This window comes from Cherax quadricarinatus, chromosome 89 (assembly GCF_038502225.1).
Source record: "Cherax quadricarinatus isolate ZL_2023a chromosome 89, ASM3850222v1, whole genome shotgun sequence".
Classification (NCBI taxonomy): Eukaryota; Metazoa; Arthropoda; class Malacostraca; order Decapoda; family Parastacidae; genus Cherax; species Cherax quadricarinatus.
This window is the reverse complement of record NC_091380.1, coordinates 17150383-17174724: the sequence shown is the minus strand read 5'-3', so window position 1 is coordinate 17174724 and position 24342 is coordinate 17150383. Positions and strand designations below refer to the sequence as shown.

The following is a 24342-nucleotide window of genomic DNA, read 5'->3' as shown; positions in this document are numbered from 1 at the left end:
GTATGCTCCTCACTTCGTGACGAATTTGTTTATCACCATGGTCTTAGGAACAGAACTCCGTCATTAAGTGAGAAGAAGCTGTATATTATAGTGGAAATATGTTATCAGGCACTTCAGACATATTCCATGATGAAATAAAGCTCTTTTCCACCTACTGGTGATTTTCACTCATCATTTGGGGCAGCAAAGCTTAGGGCCACATGAACGGGGCAGCGAAGCTTTGGGCCACATGAATGGGGCTGTGAAGCTTAGGGCCACATGAACGGGGCAGCGAAGCTTCGGGGCGCATGAATAGGGCAGCGAAGCTTAGGGCCACATGAATGGGGCAGCAAAGCTTAGGGCCACATGAACGGGGCAGCGAAGCTTTGGGCCACATGAATGGGGCTGCGAAGCTTTGGGCCGCATGAATGGGGCTGCGAAGCTTTGGGTCACATGAATGGGGCAGCAAAGCTTAGGGCCACATGAATGGAGCAGCAAAGCTTTGGGCCACATGAATGGGGCTGCGAAGCTTTGGGCCGCATGAATGGGGCCAGCCATACTTATTAAAAATTAAAAATCGCATATGATAAGTAAAAATATTTTTATAACTGAAGACTTCAATAATTTTATTAAACGGGATGAAAGACACAATATTTACAATATTTACATACAAAACTATATGTTAACCTTTCAGGGTCAAGAGGCCCCTCGCCTAAACTTGTTCTCAGGGATGAAAATGTTTCGGAAAAAAAATTATTTTTTATGAAAAGATAGAGAATCTTTTCCTGATCATAATGACACCAAAAGTATGAAATTTGATGGAAAACTTATGGAATTATGCTCTCACAAAGTTAGCGGTCTTGACGATGTTTACGCATCAGCAATTTCGCCCACTTTGAGCCCAACTTTCGGCCAATTCCAGTGTACTAGTCGACAAAAATCATAACTATTTTGCTAGAACTACATTTTTTCTATCGAATGAGTACAAGAAACCACCCATTTACTGATTTCAATTATCCAATAAAGTGGTCAGAAATTAGCAATATTGCCAATTTCACACAAATTTCAAAAGATGCCAATTTCCAAATAGGGTCCAGAATAAATAAGACAGACATTCCTGGCACTAAAATAACATTTCCTCTGTTCATTAGTCACATCCTCAGGCCCCTCTTACATTTCTTTTGCTTTCCACTTTGAATTTTTATTCTCACAAAAAATAGAAGATTTACTGTTATGTAGACTATTGCAGTAGTGTAGAAATGATATAAATAATATCAGCACATTTGTGAGAGAATATTACTCACCAGTTGACGTGCATTGGACGCATAGCATGATTTGTTTACTTTTGAACTTTGGAAAAATCTAACATTTCTGCTACTTTGAGCCCAATTTCAAGGAACTTTTCATTGTGAAACCAATCAAAATCATCTCAATTTCTGTTATATGTCTTCCATTCTATAAAATAAGATCAGAAAAACTAGAATACAACCGTAAATACCATACGAAAATACAGTGCAAATTCGCTGTTTTAAACCAAAAACACAGTCAAAGTTTTTTTCCTCATTACGCACTGTGTGCTGCAGGATTTTTTTATACTGTGCACACTGACCACATAGACCCATTCTTTCATATGTAGGCCTACCAGCTTTCTCTTCCTAGATTGGAAGGCGCTAGAATTTAGGTGTACTAGTACATACATCAATAACCCTGGAGCGTAAGCCGTACTAGTACGTCAGAAACCCTGAAAAGGTTAAATATATCCAGGGAGGTTAAATATACTTGCCAGGAATATATCCAGCTATGTTAAATATACTCACCAGGAATATATCCAGCTATGTTAGATACACTCACCAGGAATACATTCAGCTATGTTAAATACTCAAATTTCAAACACATATACAACAAATTTCCAAAAAAATTTCCAAGACCGTAAGCATACTATCGAAGATACGGTACTATGTTCCACAGTCAGCCCTCCTGGCCCTATATCACTCACTTATTTACCCCTATCTCACCTATGGAATTTGTGCATGGGGCTCAACAACAATTAACCATCTCAGATCACTAATTACCCAACAAAAGGCTGCAGTTAGAATGATAACAAATTCCCACTACAGACAGCACACTCCACCAATATTCAAAACACTAAACCTACTCACAATACAAAACATCCATATTTATTACTGTACCTACTACATACATAGAACACTTAACTCTGACATAAACCCTCCCCTCAAACATCTCCTTACCAACCTCAACAGAACACATGATCATAACACAAGACACAGATCACTCTTTGATGTTCCTCGTGTCCATCTCACGCTATGCAAAAACTCAATGCACATAAAAGGCCCTAAAATCTGGAATTCATTACCTGTGAATATAAAAGAAATATTATCTGTTTATAAATTCAAGTCTCTTCTCAAAAATCACTTACTCACCCACAACTAAATAAATACTGAATAATTGTATCTCATAAATTGTATCTCATAAATGTTTCTCATTATTGTATCTCATAAATGTCTATCCTGTGACACAATCAAGCTTCTAATTACATTACCTAACATAATACTCCATTCTAGTGAATATTCAGCAACACAGTAAATAACCATATAACCTGTCTTTGTAATACTCACTTGTACTAAATTGTTATCTGTTTACAATAATGTTTTTACCACTGAATATATCATTGTTTAGTTAATCTTAAGTTAATTTTAAGTCTGCCCATAATGTTCTGCATACAAGGGGCTTTGGTATGTTACACTTTAATAACTGTATTCCTGTACTTCTCTCTATCATGTTCATATTAAAAATAAATAAATAAATAAATACTCACCAGGAATATATCCAGCTATATTAAATATACTCACCAGGAATATATCCAGCTATATTAAATATACTCCTAAGAAATATATCCAGCTATGTTAAATATACTTACCAGGAATATATCCAGCGATGTTAAATATACTCACCAGGAATATATCCTGGTATGTTAAATATCCTGGTATGTTAATATACTCACAGTAATATATCCTGGTATGTTAAATATCCTGGTATGTTAATATACTCACTAGTAATATATCCTGGTATGTTAAATATCCTGGTATGTTAATATACTCACTAACCAACCGTCAGCGTGCCTCGTTGTGCTCCCGGCTTTCTGGTGTTTTCACGGTCGCTCTTACGTGCTAGAACTTTAATTTGTGTCATCAATCCTATACGATACATCCCTCTAGCGCCTGGAACCAATCTTGGGCGGAAAACATTATATACTGAGTCAAAAAAGGAGAATTAGTGTGCATTACCTAGCAGAGTTTACTGCCAGAGGGGAATCATAGGCCTGTTTCCCGTGTGAAAAAAATAATAATAATTGAACGTTGTGTCAGAGGAAAGAAAGTCTCCCTGAAAGCATTGAGTATACATAGTGTATAGTGTATACTACAGTGGCTCCCTAGTATATTGATGATAAAGGCTAAAGTGTCATTTGAAAACAGGTGAATTTGTAAATGAAGTGATAAGCCTATAGAGGCAGGTGCCAGAAGTCGCCAGAAACTTACCACAGGTCAGCTGTTTTTAATAATCTTCCTGGCCTGCTAGTGTACTCGCATATAATCTAGTGATACCAGTGAATAGCAGAATACAGTGTTGTAGTAGCAACTAACCAGTATTATAATGGTACTTAGTGGAGTGGAGTGACTTTCATTAGTTTCATTTTCTTGAAATACGAGACGTTACTGTGAATTTCATATAACCTGTAGTTACCAGCGGTCGCAATATACACAACGAGAAGCAATTATTACTACAGAAAAAGCGTCCTTCCTCCAAAATTTGCACCAGTCAACTATAGTGATAATATAGCATTTATTGTGGTGGAGACGGAAAAACAAAAATAGAAAAGCCAGATACAGCGATTGATAAACAAAGAGGTCGACTGTACGTCATTGTAGGAGCTGCCAGATATCACCGGCTCTTCAACACGCAAGTTATACTTTTGTATCAGTCAAATCACATATTACTCGGGTAGATAATTTCCAGTAGATCCTTCATGTGTTAGCTCAAATCACCGACCAGTATGTTTTAAATAAGTGACCCACTGATCAGAGCAGATCGACTGGTCCGAACCCTTGACTGGTCCGAACCCTTGACTGGTCCGAACCCGGGACTGGTTTCAAACAGTTTCGTTGGACAATAAAGCAGACTGTAAACGGATGGGTTTGTAGGCGCCCTTATAAACACAAACATTAAAAATCAGGAACGTGACGGTAAGCTGTCCAATATACAAAAAGAGTTAGAAACAGAAATACAAATAGCTAGAGCTTCATTTAAGGTTATTAATATAATATTCAAGAGGTTGCTAGTAGACTTGCAGTAAATCAACCATTCAAATCATTATGAAGCTGTGTGTAGTCTGTGGTCAGTCAAACAAACGGGCTACCACATGGATAAATTGTCATTTTTGTGGAAATTGGTGTCACGCTCCTTGTGCAGATATCCCAGAACTAGCTACAAGCAGTATTAAAACAGAGAAGTGTTTTTGGGTATGCCCAAATGAGGAAAATCTGTGGACTAAAATCACAAGGGTATTAAAAGAGGATAACATCAAAGCTGCTTTCATAGAAAACCTGGAAGCTTTCTACAACAGATGGGAACATAAAAAGTCCGGGCTGAATGGTACTGCCCTTGATACTGGCCATGTAGTCACAAACTGTAAGGCTGGAGGTGATGTCCTGGTAGTCAGTAAATGTAGGGCTGATAGTGCTGTCCTGGGAGACAGTAATGGTGAAGCTGGAGGTGCTGTCCTGGGAGACAGTAATGGTGAAGCTGGAGATACTGTCCTGGGAGACAGTAATGGTGAAGCTGGAGGTGCTGTCCTGGGAGACAGAAATGGTGAAGCTGGAGATACTGTCCTGGTAGACAGTAATGGTGAAGCTGGAGATTTTGTCCAGGTAGTCGGGAATTATACGCAGGAAGGAATACATATAAATGACCTCATAGAGGACAGGAGCCATAGTAGGGAAACAAGTGTAGTCAAAGATAAGATAAAACCAATATTGCAAACCAGAAATACCGCAGGAAATAGCAAACAAGAGGACTCCAATAGCAATAGTGAGGATAAATTACCAAAAACAACTGGTGGGAGCTCCATTGTTGGTGCTAAGGAGGATAGGAATAAGACAGGGAAACATGCACCAACAGGGAATACAGTCACAGAAACCCAAGGCAAACGGAAACCAAGCCTGTGCACATACTATGCACTTGGTATCTGCTGGCATGGGAAATCTGGAAAAACAGATGGGACATGCAACTATGACCACCCTAGAAAATGTCATGCCCATATGACAACAGGAAAATGCAAACTCCCTTCCTGTAAGCTTTTTCACCCTGAAATGTGTACCTCTTCAGTACAGGAAAGACTGTGCTATAACTTAAATTGCCAGGCATACCATCTAAAGGGGACAAAAAGATACAAAACATCCAGGCCATGGGAAAACCTGGGTAGCCACAGCCACTCAAGAGGGAGAGGTTTTTTAGTGCCAGGAAGGAAAAAAAACTGGCAGGAAATGGCAGAAATCGTACACCAAATCCAGTCATTCCTGGAGTGGAACCACAGTCGATGGCCTCCACTCCAAACCAACAGATACAGATACTAATGCCGGAAAAAAAATCCCCCCCCAGTACCAACAATACCACCAGTCCGATAACATTCTTCTTTGCAAATATACAGGGTCTAAAGCCAGCAATAAACAACAAAATACCTTTCATCCGTGGACTGCTTGCAGAGGCAAAGGCAATGTTCGCGGCTTTCACTGAGACCCACATAAAGGATCACTTGGACAACGAAATATGGATCCCAGGTTACAACCTATACAGATGTGACAGAGTGAACAGGCAAAAGGGGGGGGTTGGCCTGTACATTGCAGAGTCACTTGTTTGCACAGAACTGCTTAATGCCTCAAATGACGTAGTGGAAGTTTTAGCAGTAAAGGTCGAGAACCAAAACCTAGTCATTGTGGTAGTCTACAAGCCTCCGGATGCAACATCCCAGCAATTCCAGGAACAGCTGTTAAAAATTGACCACTGTCTGGAAAATCTTCCAGCTCCTGCACCCAACATCTTGCTCCTGGGGGATTTCAACTTAAGGCACCTAAAATGGAGGAATATAGCAAATAATATTGTTGCAGTAATAACACCAGGAGGCAGCTCTGATGAAAACTCACACTCACACGAGCTTTTAAATCTCTGCACAAAATTCAATTTAAACCAGCAAATAATAGAGCCTACTAGACTGGAGAATACACTAGACCTCATCTTCACTAACAATGATGATCTGATAAGAAATGTCACCATATCAAAAACAATATACTCAGATCACAACATAATTGAGGTTCAGACATGTATGCGTGGAGCCTCAGACCGACAAAATGAGACTAGTCACGAGGGAGCATTCACCAAATTCAACTTCAATAACAAAAACATAAAGTGGGACCAAGTAAACCAAGTCCTAACCGATATAAGCTGGGAAGATATACTAAGCAACACAGACCCAAACTTATGCCTAGAACAGATTAACTCGGTGGCACTCGATGTATGCACAAGGCTTATTCCTCTAAGAAAAAGGAGGAGTAGATGTAAAATAGAAAGAGACAGGCGCTCCCTTTACAGGCGACGGAAAAGAATAACAGAGCGGCTAAAAGAGGTCAATATATCAGAAATGCGCAGGGAGACACTGGTCAGAGAAATAGCAAGCATCGAACTTAAGCTAAAAGAATCCTTTAGGAGTCAGGAATCGCGGGAAGAACTAAAAGCCATAAATGAAATCGAAAGAAACCCAAAGTATTTCTTCTCCTATGCCAAATCAAAATCGAGAACAACGTCCAGTATTGGGCCCCTACTTAAACAAGATGGGTCCTACACAGATGACAGCAAGGAAATGAGTGAGCTACTCAAGTCCCAATATGACTCAGTTTTTAGCAAGCCGCTAACCAGACTGAGAGTCGAAGATCAAAATGAATTTTTTATGAGAGAGCCACAAAATTTGATTAACACAAGCCTATCCGATGTTATCCTGACGCCAAATGACTTCGAACAGGCGATAAATGACATGCCCATGCACTCTGCCCCAGGGCCAGACTCATGGAACTCTGTGTTCATCAAGAACTGCAAGAAGCCCCTATCACGAGCCTTTTCCATCCTATGGAGAGGGAGCATGGACACGGGGGTCGTCCCTCAGTTACTAAAAACAACAGACATAGCCCCACTCCACAAAGGGGGCAGTAAAGCAACAGCAAAGAACTACAGACCAATAGCACTAACATCCCATATCATAAAAATCTTTGAAAGGGTCCTAAGAAGCAAGATCACCACCCATCTAGAAACCCATCAGTTACACAACCCAGGGCAACATGGGTTTAGAACAGGTCGCTCCTGTCTGTCTCAACTACTGGATCACTACGACAAGGTCCTAAATGCACTAGAAGACAAAAAGAATGCAGATGTAATATATACAGACTTTGCAAAAGCCTTCGACAAGTGTGACCATGGCGTAATAGCGCACAAAATGCGCGCTAAAGGAATAACAGGAAAAGTTGGTCGATGGATCTATAATTTCCTCACTAACAGAACACAGAGAGTAGTCGTCAACAGAGTAAAGTCCGAGGCAGCTACGGTGAAAAGCTCTGTTCCACAAGGCACAGTACTAGCTCCCATCTTGTTCCTCATCCTCATATCCGACATAGACAAGGATGTCAGCCACAGCACCGTGTCTTCCTTTGCAGATGACACCCGAATCTGCATGACAGTGTCTTCCATTGCAGACACTGCAAGGCTCCAGGCGGACATCAACCAAATCTTTCAGTGGGCTGCAGAAAACAATATGAAGTTCAACGATGAGAAATTTCAATTACTCAGATATGGTAAACATGAGGAAATTAAATCTTCATCAGAGTACAAAACAAATTCTGGCCACAAAATAGAGCGAAACACCAACGTCAAAGACCTGGGAGTGATTATGTCGGAGGATCTCACCTTCAAGGACCATAACATTGTATCAATCGCATCTGCTAGAAAAATGACAGGATGGATAATGAGAACCTTCAAAACTAGGGAGGCCAAGCCCATGATGACACTCTTCAGGTCACTTGTTCTATCTAGGCTGGAATATTGCTGCACTCTAACAGCACCTTTCAAGGCAGGTGAAATTGCCGACCTAGAAAATGTACAGAGAACTTTCACGGCGCGCATAACGGAGATAAAACACCTCAATTACTGGGAGCGCTTGAGGTTTCTAAACCTGTATTCCCTGGAACGCAGGAGGGAGAGATACATGATTATATACACCTGGAAAATCCTAGAGGGACTAGTACCGAACTTGCACACGAAAATCACTCACTACGAAAGCAAAAGACTTGGCAGACGATGCACCATCCCCCCAATGAAAAGCAGGGGTGTCACTAGCACGTTAAGAGACCATACAATAAGTGTCAGGGGACCGAGACTGTTCAACTGCCTCCCAGCACACATAAGGGGGATTACCAACAGACCCCTGGCAGTCTTCAAGCTGGCACTGGACAAGCACCTAAAGGCAGTTCCTGATCAGCCGGGCTGTGGCTCGTACGTTGGTTTGCGTGCAGCCAGCAGCAACAGCCTGGTTGATCAGGCGCTGATCCACCAGGAGGCCTGGTCACAGACCGGGCCGCGGGGGCGTTGACCCCCGAAACTCTCTCCAGGTAAACTCCAGGTAAACTCCAGTAATATATCCTGGTATGTTAATATACTCACAGCAATATATCCTGGTATGTTAATATGCTGGTATGTTAAATATCCTGGTATGTTAGCAAAGACAGTAGTAATATATCCTGGTATGTTAAATATCCTAGTATGTTAATATACTCACAGTAATATATCCTGGTATGATAAATATCCTGGTATGTTAATATACACAGTAGTAATATATCCTGGTATGTTAATATCCTGGTATGTTAATATACTCACAGTAATACATCCTAGTATGTTAAATATCCTGGTATGTTAATATACACAGTAGTAATATATCCTGGTATGTTAATATACACAGTAGCAATATATCCTGGTATGTTAAATATGCTGGTATGTTAATATCCTCACTGGTAGTAATATATCCTGGTATGTTAATATCCTGTTATGTTAATATACTCACAGTAATATATCCTGGTATGTTAAATATCCTGGAATGTTAATATACACAGTAGTAATATATCCTGGTATGTTAAATATGCTGGTATGTTAATATCCTCACTGGTAGTAATATATCCTGGTATATTAATGTCCTGGTATGTTAATATCCTGGTATGTTAATATCATGGTATGTTAATATCCTGGTATGTTAATATCCTGGTATGTTAATATCCTGGTATGTTAATATCCTGGTATGTTAATATCATGGTATGTTAATATCCTGGTATGTTAATATCCTGGTATGTTAATATACACAGTAGTAATATATCCTGGTATGTTAAATATCCTGGTATGTTAATATACACAGTAGTAATATATCCTGGTATGTTAAATATCCTGGTATGTTAATATCCTCACTGGTAGTAATATATCCTGATATGTTAAATATTCTGGTATGTTAATATACTCACTAGTAATATATCCTGGTATGTTAAATATCCTGGTATGTTAATATCCTCACTGGTAGTAATATATCCTGGTATGTTAAATATCCTGGTATGTTAATATATTCACTAGTAATATATCCTGGTATGTTAAATATCCTGGTATGTTAACATACACAGTAGTAATATATCCTGGTATGTTAATATCCTGGTATGTTAATATACTCATAGTAATATGTCCTGGTATGTTAAATATCCTGGTATGTTAATATACTCACTAATAATATATCCTGGTATGTTAAATATCCTGGTATGTTAATATCCTGGTATGTTAACATACACAGTAGTAATATATCCTGGTATGTTAATATACTCACAGTAATATATCCTGGTATGTTAATATCCTGGTATGTTAATATACTCACTAGTAATATATCCTGGTATGTTAATATCCTGGTATGTTAATATACTCACTAGTAATATATCCTGGTATGTTAACATACACAGTAGTAATATATCCTGGTATGTTAATATCCTGGTATGTTAATATACTCACAGTAATATATCCTGGTATGTTAATATCCTCACAGTAGTAATATATCCTGGTATGTTAAATATCCTGGTATGTTAATATACACAGTAGTAATATATCCTGGTATGTTAATATACACAGTAGTAATATATCCTGGTATGTTAATATACTCACAGTAATATATCCTAGTATGTTAATATCCTGGTATGTTAATATACTCACAGTAATATATCCTGGTATGTTAATATCCTGGTATGTTAATATCCTGGTATGTTAATATCCTGGTATGTTAACATACACAGTAGTAATATATCCTGGTATGTTAATATCCTGGTATGTTAACATACACAGTAGTAATATATCCTGGTATGTTAATATACTCACAGTAATATATCCTGGTATGTTAGTATCCTGGTATGTTAATATACACAGTAGTAATATATCCTGGTATGTTAATATACTCACAGTAATATATCCTGGTATGTTAATATCCTGGTATGTTAATATACTCACAGTAATATATCCTGGTATGTTAATATCCTGGTATGTTAATATCCTCACAGTAATATATCCTGGTATGTTAATATCCTGGTATGTTAATATCCTGGTATGTTAATATCCTGGTATGTTAATATCCTCACAGTAGTAATATATCCTGGTATGTTAAATATCCTGGTATGTTAATATACACAGTAGTAATACATCCAGGTATGTTAATATACTCAGTAATATATCCTAGTATGTTAATATCCTGGTATGTTAATATTCTGGTATGTTAATATACTCACAGTAATATATCCTGGTATGTTAATATCCTGGTATGTTAATATCCTGGTATGTTAATATCCTGGTATGTTAACATACACAGTAGTAATATATCCTGGTATGTTAATATCCTGGTATGTTAACATACACAGTAGTAATATATCCTGGTATGTTAATATACTCACAGTAATATATCCTGGTATGTTAATATCCTGGTATGTTAATATCCTGGTATGTTAACAGTAGTAATATTTACGGTCAAGTTTGCGGGTCGCTGATGCTCACTGAGGCTCAAAATGTTAATATACTCACAGTAATATATCCTAGTATGTTAACATCCTGGTGTGTTAACATCCTGGTGTGTTAACATCCTGGTGTGTTAACATCCTGGTGTGTTAACAGTAGTAATATTTACGGTCAAGTTTGCGGGTCGCTGATGCTCACTGAGGCTCAAAATGGCTGACTTAATATTCTCTTATTTCTGATGTTTTTTGTTGTTGTTTCAAGTTTATTGTAGAAAATTATGAGTAAATTATTGTGGAAGTTGAGCAATAAACTTAAGTTTAATTCCTGAAGAGAAATGTATGATAATCTATGTATGATAATCTATGTATGATAATCTATGTATGATAATCTATGTATGATAATCTATGTATGATAATCTCTGTATGATAATCTATGTATGATAATCTATGTATGATAATCTATGTATGATAATCTCTGTATGATAATCTATGTATGATAATCTATGTATGATAATCTCTGTATGATAATCTATGTATGATAATCTATGTATGATAATCTCTGTATGATAATCTATGTATGATAATCTCTGTATGATAATCTATGTATGATAATCTATGTATGATAATCTCTGTATGATAATCTATGTATGATAATCTCTGTATGATAATCTCTGTATGATAATCTATGTATGATAATCTCTGTATGATAATCTCTGTATGATAATCTCTGTATGATAATCTCTGTATGATAATCTATGTATGATAATCTCTGTATGATAATCTCTGTATGATAATCTCTGTATGATAATCTCTGTATGATAATCTATGTATGATAATCTCTGTATGATAATCTCTGTATGATAATCTATGTATGATAATCTATGTATGATAATCTATGTATGATAATCTATGTATGATAATCTATGTATGATAATCTCTGTATGATAATCTATGTATGATAATCTATGTATGATAATCTCTGTATGATAATCTCTGTATGATAATCTCTGTATGATAATCTATGTATGATAATCTATGTATGATAATCTATGTATGATAATCTATGTATGATAATCTATGTATGATAATCTATGTATGATAATCTATGTATGATAATCTATGTATGATAATCTATGTATGATAATCTATGTATGATAATCTCTGTATGATAATCTCTGTATGATAATCTCTGTATGATAATCTCTGTATGATAATCTCTGTATGATAATCTATGTATGATAATCTATGTATGATAATCTCTGTATGATAATCTCTGTATGATAATCTCTGTATGATAATCTATGTATGATAATCTATGTATGATAATCTATGTATGATAATCTATGTATGATAATCTATGTATGATAATCTCTGTATGATAATCTCTGTATGATAATCTATACCTGAATAAACTTACTAATAACCTCCCTAGCTAATACATAATTAATAATTCAATATAACATTATTATTCTCAACATGTTAATTTTGTTATATTAACTTGACACAGTTCTCGAGAATAATATTTGTAATTACACTTGTGACCTGGTGTGGACGTGTCCGTGGCTCAGTACTTGGAAATTTGTTCGTGATTGTGATCATGTATAGAAGTGTACGTGGTTCATTACCTTTGTAATTTGTTCGTGATTGTGATCATGTATAGAAGTGTACGTGGTTCATTACCTTTGTAGTTTGTTCGTGATTGTGACCAGATCTACATGGAGTTTATTACCTTTGTAACTCGTTCAGCTATCATAACTATGGGGCCCAGTCCCTGGACCCATTATGTACCTCAGTAATGTTGAGGTACAGTCCCTGGACCCATTATGTACCTCAGTAATGTTGAGGTACAGTCCCTGGACCCATTATGTACCTCAGTAATGTTGAGGTACAGTCCCTGGACCCATTATGTACCTCAATAATGTTGAGGTACAGTCCCTGGACCCATTATGTACCTCAGTAATGTTGAGGTACAGTCCCTGGACCCATTATGTACCTCAGTAATGTTGAGGTACAGTCCCTGGACCCATTATGTACCTCAATAATGTTGAGGTACAGTCCCTGGACCCATTATGTACCTCAATAATGTTGAGGTACAGTCCCTGGACCCATTATGTACCTCAGTAATGTTGAGGTACAGTCCCTGGACCCATTATGTACCTCAGTAATGTTGAGGTACAGTCCCTGGACCCATTATGTACCTCAGTAATGTTGAGGTACAGTCCCTGGACCCATTATGTACCTCAGTAATGTTGAGGTACAGTCCCTGGACCCATTATGTACCTCAGTAATGTTGAGGTACAGTCCCTGGACCCATTATGTACCTCAGTAATGTTGAGGTACAGTCCCTGGACCCATTATGTACCTCAGTAATGTTGAGGTACAGTCCCTGGACCCATTATGTACCTCAGTAATGTTGAGGTACAGTCCCTGGACCCATTATGTACCTCAGTAATGTTGAGGTACAGTCCCTGGACCCATTATGTACCTCAGTAATGTTGAGGTACAGTCCCTGGACCCATTATGTACCTCAGTAATGTTGAGGTACAGTCCCTGGACCTATTATGTACCTCAGTAATGTTGAGGTACAGTCCCTGGACCTATTATGTACCTCAATAATGTTGAGGTACAGTCCCTGGACCTATTATGTACCTCAGTAATGTTGAGGTACAGTCCCTGGACCCATTATGTACCTCAATAATGTTGAGGTACAGTCCCTGGACCTATTATGTACCTCAGTAATGTTGAGGTACAGTCCCTGGACCCATTATGTACCTCAATAATGTTGAGGTACAGTCCCTGGACCCATTATGTACCTCAGTAATGTTGAGGTACAGTCCCTGGACCCATTATGTACCTCAGTAATGTTGAGGTACAGTCCCTGGACCCATTATGTACCTCAGTAATGTTGAGGTACAGTCCCTGGACCCATTATGTACCTCAGTAATGTTGAGGTACAGTCCCTGGACCCATTATGTACCTCAGTAATGTTGAGGTACAGTCCCTGGACCCATTATGTACCTCAGTAATGTTGAGGTACAGTCCCTGGACCCATTATGTACCTCAGTAATGTTGAGGTACAGTCCCTGGACCCATTATGTACCTCAGTAATGTTGAGGTACAGTCCCTGGACCCATTATGTACCTCAGTAATGTTGAGGTACAGTCCCTGGACCCATTATGTACCTCAGTAATGTTGAGGTACAGTCCCTTGACCCATTATGTACCTCAGTAATGTTGAGGTACAGTCCCTGGACTCATTATGTGCCTCAGTAATGTTGAGGTACAGTCCCAGGACCCATTATGTACCTCAGTAATGTTGAGGTACAGTCCCTGGGCCCATTAAGTACCTCAGTAATGTTGAGGTACAGTCCCTGGACCCATTATGTACCTCTGTAATGTTGAAGCACAGTCCCTGGACCAATTATGTACCTCAGTAATGTTGAGGTACAGTCCCTGGACCCATTATGTGCCTCAGTAATGTTGAGGTACAGTCCCTGGACCCATTATGTACCTCTGTAATGTTGAGGCACAGTCCCTGGACCCATTATGTACCTCAGTAATGTTGAGGTACAGTCCCTGGACCCATTATGTACCTCAGTAATGTTGAGGTACAGTCCCTGGACCCATTGTGTACCTCAGTAATGTTGAGGTACAGTCCCTGGACCAATTATGTACCTCTGTAATGTTGAGGTACAGTCCCTGGACCCATAATGTACCTCAGTAATGTTGAGGTACAGTCCCTGGACCCATTATGTACCTCAGTAATGTTGAGGTACAGTCCCTGGACCAATTATGTACCTCAGTAATGTTGAGGTACAGTCCCTGGACCCATTATGTACCTCTGTAATGTTGAGATATAGTTCCTGGGCCCATTATGTACCTCTGCAATGTTGAGGTACAGTCACTGGACCCATTATGCACCTCTGTAATGTTGAGGTACAGTCCCTGGACCCATTATGTACCTCTGTAATGTTGAGGTACAGTCACTGGGCCCATTATGTACCTCTGTAACGTTGAGGTACAGTCCCTGGACCCATTATGTACCTCTGTAATGTTAAGGTACAGTCCCTGGACCCATTATGTACCTCTGTAACGTTGAGGTACAGTCCCTGGACCCATTATGTACTTCTGTAATGTTGAGGTACAGTCCCTTGACCCATTATGTACCTCTGTAATGTTGAGGTACAGTCCCTGGACCCATTATGTACCTCTGTAATGTTGAGGTACAGTCCCTGGACCCATTATGTACCTCTGTAATGTTGAGGTACAGTCTCTGGACCCATTATGTACCCCTGTAATGTTGAGGTACAGTCCCTGGACCCATTATGTACCTCTGTAATGTTAAGGTACAGTCCCTGGACCCATTATGTACCTCTGTAATGTTGAGGTACAGTCCCTGGACCCATTATGTACCTCTGTAATGTTGAGGTACAGTCCCTGGACCCATTATGTACCTCTGTAATGTTGAGGTACAGTCCCTGGACCCATTATGTACTTCTGTAATGTTAAGGTACAGTCCCTGGACCCATTATTTTCCTCTGTAATGTTGAGGTACAGTCCCTGGACCCATTATGTACCTCTGTAATGTTGAGTTACAGTCCCTAGACCCATTAGGTACCTCTGTAATGTTGAGCTACAGTCCCTGGACTCATTATGTACCTGGAGTTTACCTGGAGAGAGTTTCGGGGGTCAACGCCCCCGCGGCCCGGTCTGTGACCAGGCCTCCTGGTGGATCAGCGCCTGATCAACCAGGCTGTTGCTGCTGGCTGCACGCAAACCAACGTACGAGCCACAGCCCGGCTGATCAGGAACTGACTTTAGGTGCTTGTCCAGTGCCAGCTTGAAGACTGCCAGGGGTCTGTTGGTAATCCCCCTTATGTGTGCTGGGAGGCAGTTGAACAGTCTCGGGCCCCTGACACTTATTGTATGGTCTCTTAACGTGCTAGTGACACCCCTGCTTTTCATTGGGGGGATGGTGCATCGTCTGCCAAGTGTTTTGCTTTCGTAGTGAGTGATTTTCGTGTGCAAGTTCGGTACTAGTCCCTCTAGGATTTTCCAGGTGTATATAATCTTGTATCTCTCCCTCCTGCGTTCCAGGGAATACAGGTTTAGAAACCTCAAGCGCTCCCAGTAATTGAGGTGTTTTATCTCCGTTATGCGCGCCGTGAAAGTTCTCTGTACATTTTCTAGGTCGGCAATTTCACCTGCCTTGAAAGGTGCTGTTAGAGTGCAGCAATATTCCAGCCTAGATAGAACAAGTGACCTGAAGAGTGTCATCATGGGCTTGGCCTCCCTAGTTTTGAAGGTTCCATCCTGTCATTTTTCTAGCAAATGCGATTGATACAATGTTATGGTCCTTGAAGGTGAGATCCTCCGACATGATCACTCCCAGGTCTTTGACGTTGGTGTTTCGCTCTATTTTGTGGCCAGAATTTGTTTTGTACTCTGATGAAGATTTAATTTCCTCATGTTTACCATATCTGAGTAATTGAAATTTCTCATCGTTGAACTTCATATTGTTTTCTGCAGCCCACTGAAAGATTTGGTTGATGTCCGCCTGGAGCCTTGCAGTGTCTGCAATGGAAGACACTGTCATGCAGATTCGGGTGTCATCTGCAAAGGAAGACACGGTGCTGTGGCTGACATCCTTGTCTATGTCAGATATGAGGATGAGGAACAAGATGGGAGCTAGTACTGTGCCTTGTGGAACAGAGCTTTTCACCGTAGCTGCCTCGGACTTTACTCTGTTGACGACTACTCTCTGTGTTCTGTTAGTGAGGAAATTATAGATCCATCGACCGACTTTTCCTGTTATTCCTTTAGCATGCATTTTGTGCGCTATTACGCCATGGTCACACTTGTCGAAGGCTTTTGCAAAGTCTGTATATATTACATCTGCATTCTTTTTGTCTTCTAGTGCATTTAGGACCTTGTCGTAGTGATCCAGTAGTTGAGACAGACAGGAGCGACCTGTTCTAAACCCATGTTGCCCTGGGTTGTGTAACTGATGGGTTTCTAGATGGGTGGTGATCTTGCTTCTTAGGACCCTTTCAAAGATTTTTATGATATGGGATGTTACCTCTGTAATCTTTTGACTACCGCCCACAGGATGGGTATGGGGTGTCTACCACCCACAGGATGGGTATGGTGTGACTACCGCCCACAGGATGGGTATGGGGTGACTACCGCCCACAGGATGGGTATGGGGTCACTACCACCCACAGGATGGGTATGGGGTGACTACCACCCACAGGATGGGTATGGGGTGACTACCGCCCACAGGATGGGTATGGGGTGACTACCGCCCACAGGATGGGTATGGGGTGACTACCGCCCACAGGATGGGTATGGGGTGACTACCACCCACAGGATGGGTATGGTGTGGCTACCGCCCACAGGATGGGTATGGGGTGACTACCGCCCACAGGATGGGTATGGGGTGACTACCGCCCACAGGATGGGTATGGGGTGACTACCGCCCACAGGATGGGTATGGGGTGACTACCGCCCACAGGATGGGTATGGGGTGACTACCGCCCACAGGATGGGTATGGGGTGACTACCACCCACAGGATGGGTATGGTGTGGCTACAGCCCACAGGATGGGTATGGGGTGACTACCGCCCACAGGATGGGTAAGGGGTGACTACCGCCCACAGGATGGTTATGGGGTGACTACCGCCTACAGGATGGGTATGGGGTCACTACCGCCCACAGGATGGGTATGGGGTGACTACCGCCCACAGGATGGGTATGGGGTGACTACCGCTCACAGGATGGGTATGGTGTGGCTACCGCCCACAGGATGGGTATGGGGTGACTACCGCCCACAGGATGGGTATGGGGTGACTACCGCCCACAGGATGGGTATGGGGTGGCTTCCGCCCACAGGATGGGTATGGGGTACATAATAAACATACTCAACTAACACCTCTGTGTTGACCTGAGGAAGACCAAAGCATCCATCTCCTCAAACTGGAACATTATGGTACCAGAGGTCAGGTACTTGCATATATAAAGTCTTACCTTACCAACAGACAGGACACACCAGAGCACTGCTTACTCACGATGCATTACTCTAACAGAGTAAAGATCAAACCAGCGAGTGGTATAACCAATGAGTCGTCCAAACTAGCACTTGCAGCTGTCGTTAGTGGCAGGCTGCAAGTCAAATGTAATGCGATTTTATCGCTCAAAGAGGCCTTTGTTGTCGTCTGTACAGACGACACAGAGGCTGAGAAACTACTTACCACCACTGCTACTACCACTCTACGAGACCAGGGATTTCTTGTCTTGACTTCCCCAGCACTGAGGGCCAGGAGAACTGTGTTCCTCAAGCGACTCGACAACCTTATCACTGTACAGGCCACTGAAGAAATCAAGTCATCTATCGAAGCAAAGAACCCTTGGGCCAAGGTGGACTTCATTACTAAAATACCCAATGCTTCATCCATGCTGAAGGTTACCTTCAGTGACGTCAACATGGCAGCCAGAGCTCTCGCTGAGGGCCTGGCTATTCACTACTTTCACATCAACCCAGCCTTCATCGAAGCAGAGAAATTCCAACATATCTCACAGTGCTATAATTGTTACTCATACTTACACACCACAAATGATTGTCCTACCAAGGACAAGAAGTTCTGCTCCACCTGTGGCCGTGAGGGTCATGACTTCAAGAACTGCACTACTGCTTCACCACCTAAATGCTTGAACTGCAAGAATGACCACCATACTCTTGCTGCCAGGTGCCCTACCAGAAGAGACATACTCAAGAAACAACAAAAGAAACCCAACCCACAAGCAACCACATATTCTGCTATCGCCAAGCTTCAAGCAGACACTACCAAGATACTACATGCCACGGAAGCTGCTCCCACCACTTCCCTGCCAGCACCTACTGCCGACTCCACCAAGACTCTTTATTGCATTATGTATGCTCATGTGCAGAATGCAGCTGAGCCTGGTTCCTTCAACACCACCATCAATGAACTTTTCAAACTAAATAATATGCCTGGCCTCACATTCCCTGCATCACCACCTTCCACTGAGATCCTAAAATCTACTGCAAATATTACCAGCATCACCGCTGCTCCACCGCTGTCACAACCTCCACTAGACACAGAGATGGACCAATCAGAGACCACTGAGACGTCGGCAAACCGCACCAATGAGAGTCCACTACCGCTTGCATCTACTGCTAGAGCAACTGACCAGTCGGAAATCTCGCCTTCACCAGTTCAGCCACCAGCCAAGAAAGCAAAAACACAAGAAACTGCGGATGCATCTCACGGTGCCACTGACACTGCTGCACCACAACAAGTCCGATACCTGAAGGGTGTATACTTCTATACAACCAAGCAGTATAAGAACACAATGCTGTCTTCAGAAATCCATCAGCACCTCCAGGACGGAACAGTCAAGTATACCTACGACCAAACTGTTACATACACACCACTGCAGACATGACCAGACTACTCACTGCCAACATCCAACACCTTGTGGAAGTCGAGTACACCTCAAAGAGGAAATTCAGGATGCTTCAGAATGGGGACCTTGAAGACGGTACCCTCGTCTAGCACGACTATCCATGACCATTCACCATGAAGATAAGTTTACCCAGCACTTTGCTGTCCGCTAAAGCTGGGGTGTAGCTCCAATCGACCCTGTAACTGCTGCCTCTGCCCGACTGCGTTTCTCTTTGGGGAAGTCAGCGCAAGATAGAAGAAGACGACACCCTCCAACCGGAGGGCCAAGAAAGAAGAAAGAAGATGATGATCGTCACCCCCCACCCGGGGGGCAACTGCCGGGTCACCATCTGGAGAAGACCTGGGCCGGAAGTACCAGCGAATCAACATGAATGAAAATGAACACCAACACACGACACTCCACACAGGAGAGCACAGCGCTAGCACGATCGACACCATGTGTTGCCCTTCTAGGGCAGGGTTGGTGCCAGAGCCCGAGTTTGTAGCTCACAAAATGAGAGGGGTACTTGTGCCTCCTCCCATGGGAGACTTAGGTCTCAGACACTCCCTAGACAGGGAGCCAGTGCCGGGCCACCACTTGGAAGGGCCCGGGCCGGGAAAATACCGGCGAATCTTTAACAACAGACATCTTTATCAAGGGTACAGCCTCTTCAAGAAGATCTCTGAACATTGGTGTTCCACAGGGAGGGTTCTTAGGCCTCTGCTTTTCCTCTTATACATCGCAACAATTTAGACCTATACTCTTTGTTGAGGACACAACTTTCGTCATCGTCCACCCAAATTTAGCATCACTCGACAATACTGTTAATTTAAAACTTTTAAAAGTATCAACCTGGATGGCTACCAATAAACTCTCACTTAACACTGACAAGACCTTCTACATTATGTTTGGAGACAGAACATAAGAACATAAGACCATATGAAAGAGGAACACAGCAGCAGGCCTACTGGCCCATGCGAGGCACGTCCAAGTCTCCCACCGGCTTAAGACAATGACCCAACCTAGTCAGATCAAGTCACATTTACTTATGGCAGGAGCACGGCATCAGACCTACTAGCACAAGCTTATACCCCTACATCACCTATGTTATTTGTGTCTGGGGATCCATAGCAGCAAATCACCTCAAGCCATTAATAAATGAGTAATATATCCAGGGAGGACATATTATTGCGGTGCCTGAAAGCAGTTCCAGTCTAGTTCAAGAGCTCCACAATTTTTTCCAGGTGCCTGAAAGCAGTTCCAGTCTAGTTCAAGACCTCCACAATTTTTTCCAGGTGCCTGAAAGCAGTTCCAGTCTAGTTCAAGACCTCCACAATTTTTTCCAGGTGCCTGAAAGCAGTTCCAGTCTAGTTCAAGACCTCCACAGTTTTTTCCAGGTGCCTGAAAGCAGTTCCAGTCTAGTTCAAGACCTCCACAATTTTTTCCAGGTGCCTGAAAGCAGTTCCAGTCTAGTTCAAGACCTCCACAATTTTTTCCAGGTGCCTGAAAGCAGTTCCAGTCTAGTTCAAGACCTCCACAATTTTTTCCAGGTGCCTGAAAGCAGTTCCAGTCTAGTTCAAGACCTCCACAATTTTTTCCAGGTGCCTGAAAGCAGTTCCAGTCTAGTTCAAGACCTCCACAGTTTTTTCCAGGTGCCTGAAAGCAGTTCCAGTCTAATTCAAGACCTCCACAATTTTTTCCTGGTGCCTGAAAGCAGTTCCAGTCTAGCTTAAGACCTCCACAATTTTTTCCAGGTGCCTGAAAGCAGTTCCAGTCTAGTTCAAGACCTCCACAATTTTTTCCAGGTGCCTGAAAGCAGTTCCAGTCTAGTTCAAGACCTCCACAATTTTTTCCAGGTGCCTGAAAGCAGTTCGAGTCTAGCTTAAGACCTCCACAATTTTTTCCAGGTGCCTGAAAGCAGTTCCAGTCTAGTTCAAGACCTCCACAATTTTTTCCAGGTGCCTGAAAGCAGTTCCAGTCTAGTTCAAGACCTCCACAATTTTTTCCAGGTGCCTGAAAGCAGTTCCAGTCTAGTTCAAGACCTCCACAATTTTTTCCAGGTGCCTGAAAGCAGTTCCAGTCTAGTTCAAGACCTCCACAATTTTTTCCAGGTGCCTGAAAGCAGTTCCAGTCTAGTTCAAGACCTCCACAATTTTTTCCAGGTGCCTGAAAGCAGTTCCAGTCTAGTTCAAGACCTCCACAATTTTTTCCAGGTGCCTGAAAGCAGTTCCAGTCTAGTTCAAGACCTCCACAATTTTTTCCAGGTGCCTGAAAGCAGTTCCAGTCTAGTTCAAGACCTCCACAATTTTTTCCAGGTGCCTGAAAGCAGTTCCAGTCTAGTTCAAAACCTTCACGATTTTTTTCATTGGCCCAAATTTGATGTGGAGTTGTGGCAGCAGAATTTTCTTGAGGTCAACAAGTGACACAGTTTTCACGTTGTGATTTCCGGGTAAGAAGATGGTTCCTGGTGGCCAGAAAACACGGATACCTGGAGTCTACCTGGAGGGTATTCCTGGGATCAACGCCCCCGCGGCCCGGTCCACGACCAGGCCTCCCAGTGGATCACAACCTGATATATACCACTGTCTCATTGTAAATGGTAATATACCACTGTCTCATTGTAAATGTTAATATACCACTGTCTCATTGTAAATGTTAATATACCACTGTCTCATTGTAAATGGTAATATACCACTGTCTCATTGTAAATGGTAATATACCACTGTCTCATTGTAAATGTTAATATACCACTGTCTCATTGTAAATGTTAATATACCACTGTCTCACTACCCTACCTTCCTCCTGACAAACATTAGTAAACCACCACTTGAATACAACAAAGTCTCATTTAGACTCCATGACGAGGCCTCAGTAAGGAAGTTCACAGCTGACCTAGAGACTGTTGATTGGCCTACAGAATTCTCCAAGGCCAATGGTATTGATGACTGGACAGACATTTTTCTTAACAAATTACTTAGACTATACAACAAACATTGTCCTATAAAAACAAAACAGATCACAAACCAACGGCTTGATTGCCCATGGCTAACCAGCACCATTCTGATATCCATTGACAAGAAACACCAATATGAAAAGCAATATAGACAGGACTTAATACACAAAGATATTCTTAAACACTATTCATCAGCTCTCACCAAAGTAATAAAAAAAGCCAAACAACTATACTACTCCAGTAGATTCACAAACACTAGAGGAGATATAAAAAAGACCTGGAAAACACTCTCTCAGATTCTAGGGACCCACAAACTGAGAAAAACCAAGAATATTGTCCTAACTAAACCTAATGAAATACCACTACATCCCACTGACACAGCTAACAAGATAAACGACTTCTTCTCAACCATAGGATCTAATCTCGAGGGAGCATTCACCAAATTCAACTTCAATAACAAAAACAAAGTGGGACCAAGTAAACCAAGTCCTAACCGATATAAGCTGAGAAGATATACTAAGCAACACAGACCCCAACTTATGCCTAGAACAGATAAACTCGGTGGCACTCGATGTATGCACAAGGCTTATTCCTCTAAGAAAAAGGAGGAGTAGATGTAAAATAGAAAGAGACAGGCGCTCCCTTTACAGGCGACGGAAAAGAATAACAGAGTGGCTAAAAGAGGTCAATATATCTGAAATGCGTAGGGAGACACTGGTCAGAGAAATAGCAAGCATCGAACTTAAGCTAAAAGAATCCTTTAGGAGTCAGGAATCGCGGGAAGAGCTAAAAGCCATAAATGAAATCGAAAGAAACCCAAAGTATTTCTTCTCCTATGCCAAATCAAAATCGAGAACAACGTCCAGTATTGGGCCCCTACTTAAACAAGATGGGTCCTACACAGATGACAGCAAGGAAATGAGTGAGCTACTCAAGTCCCAATATGACTCAGTTTTTAGCAAGCCGCTAACCAGACTGAGAGTCGAAGATCAAAATGAATATTTTATGAGAGAGCCACAAAATTTGATTAACACAAGCCTATCCGATGTTATCCTGACGCCAAATGACTTCGAACAGGCGATAAATGACATGCCCATGCACTCTGCCCCAGGGCCAGACTCATGGAACTCCGTGTTCATCAAGAACTGCAAGAAGCCCCTATCACGAGCCTTTTCCATCCTATGGAGAGGGAGCATGGACATAGCCCCACTCCACAAAGGGGGCAGTAAAGCAATAGCAAAGAACTACAGACCAATAGCACTAACATCCCATATCATAAAAATCTTTGAAAGGGTCCTAAGAAGCAAGATCACCACCCATCTAGAAACCCATCAGTTACACAACCCAGGGCAACATGGGTTTAGAACAGGTCGCTCCTGTCTGTCTCAACTATTGGATCATTACGACAAGGTCCTAAATGCACTAGAAGACAAAAAGAATGCAGATGTAATATATATAGACTTTGCAAAAGCCTTCGACAAGTGTGACCATGGCGTAATAGCGCACAAAATGCGCGCTAAAGGAATAACAGGAAAAGTCGGTCGATGGATCTATAATTTCCTCACTAACAGAACACAGAGAGTAGTCGTCAACAGAGTAAAGTCCGAGGCAGCTACAGTGAAAAGCTCTGTTCCACAAGGCACAGTACTCGCTCCCATCTTGTTCCTCATCCTCATATCCGACATAGACAAGGATGTCAGCCACAGCACCGTGTCTTCCTTTGCAGATGACTCCCGAATCTGCATGACAGTGTCTTCCATTGCAGACACTGCAAAGCTCCAGGCGGACATCAACCAAATCTTTCAGT

At 41.6% G+C, this 24342-nt stretch overlaps 1 protein-coding gene across 6 annotated transcripts in view; it reads right to left on the bottom strand.

Moving 5' to 3' along the window:
• Positions 1 to 11324, bottom strand: part of Elp4 (Elongator complex protein 4) — a 33123-nt gene extending 21799 nt beyond the window's left edge. Inside the window, exon 1 of one of the 6 annotated variants that reach the window (XM_070104223.1) lies at positions 11185 to 11324. The gene's annotated coding sequence lies outside the window, so the exon portion shown is untranslated. Of the gene's footprint in view, positions 1 to 2232; positions 2252 to 3001; positions 3024 to 10281; positions 10305 to 11057; positions 11077 to 11128 lie in introns of those variants that run through there. The other 5 variants (XM_070104224.1, XM_070104227.1, XM_070104225.1 and 2 more) reach the window with 5 other exon arrangements.
• Between the last annotated feature and the right edge of the window lie 13018 nt (positions 11325 to 24342).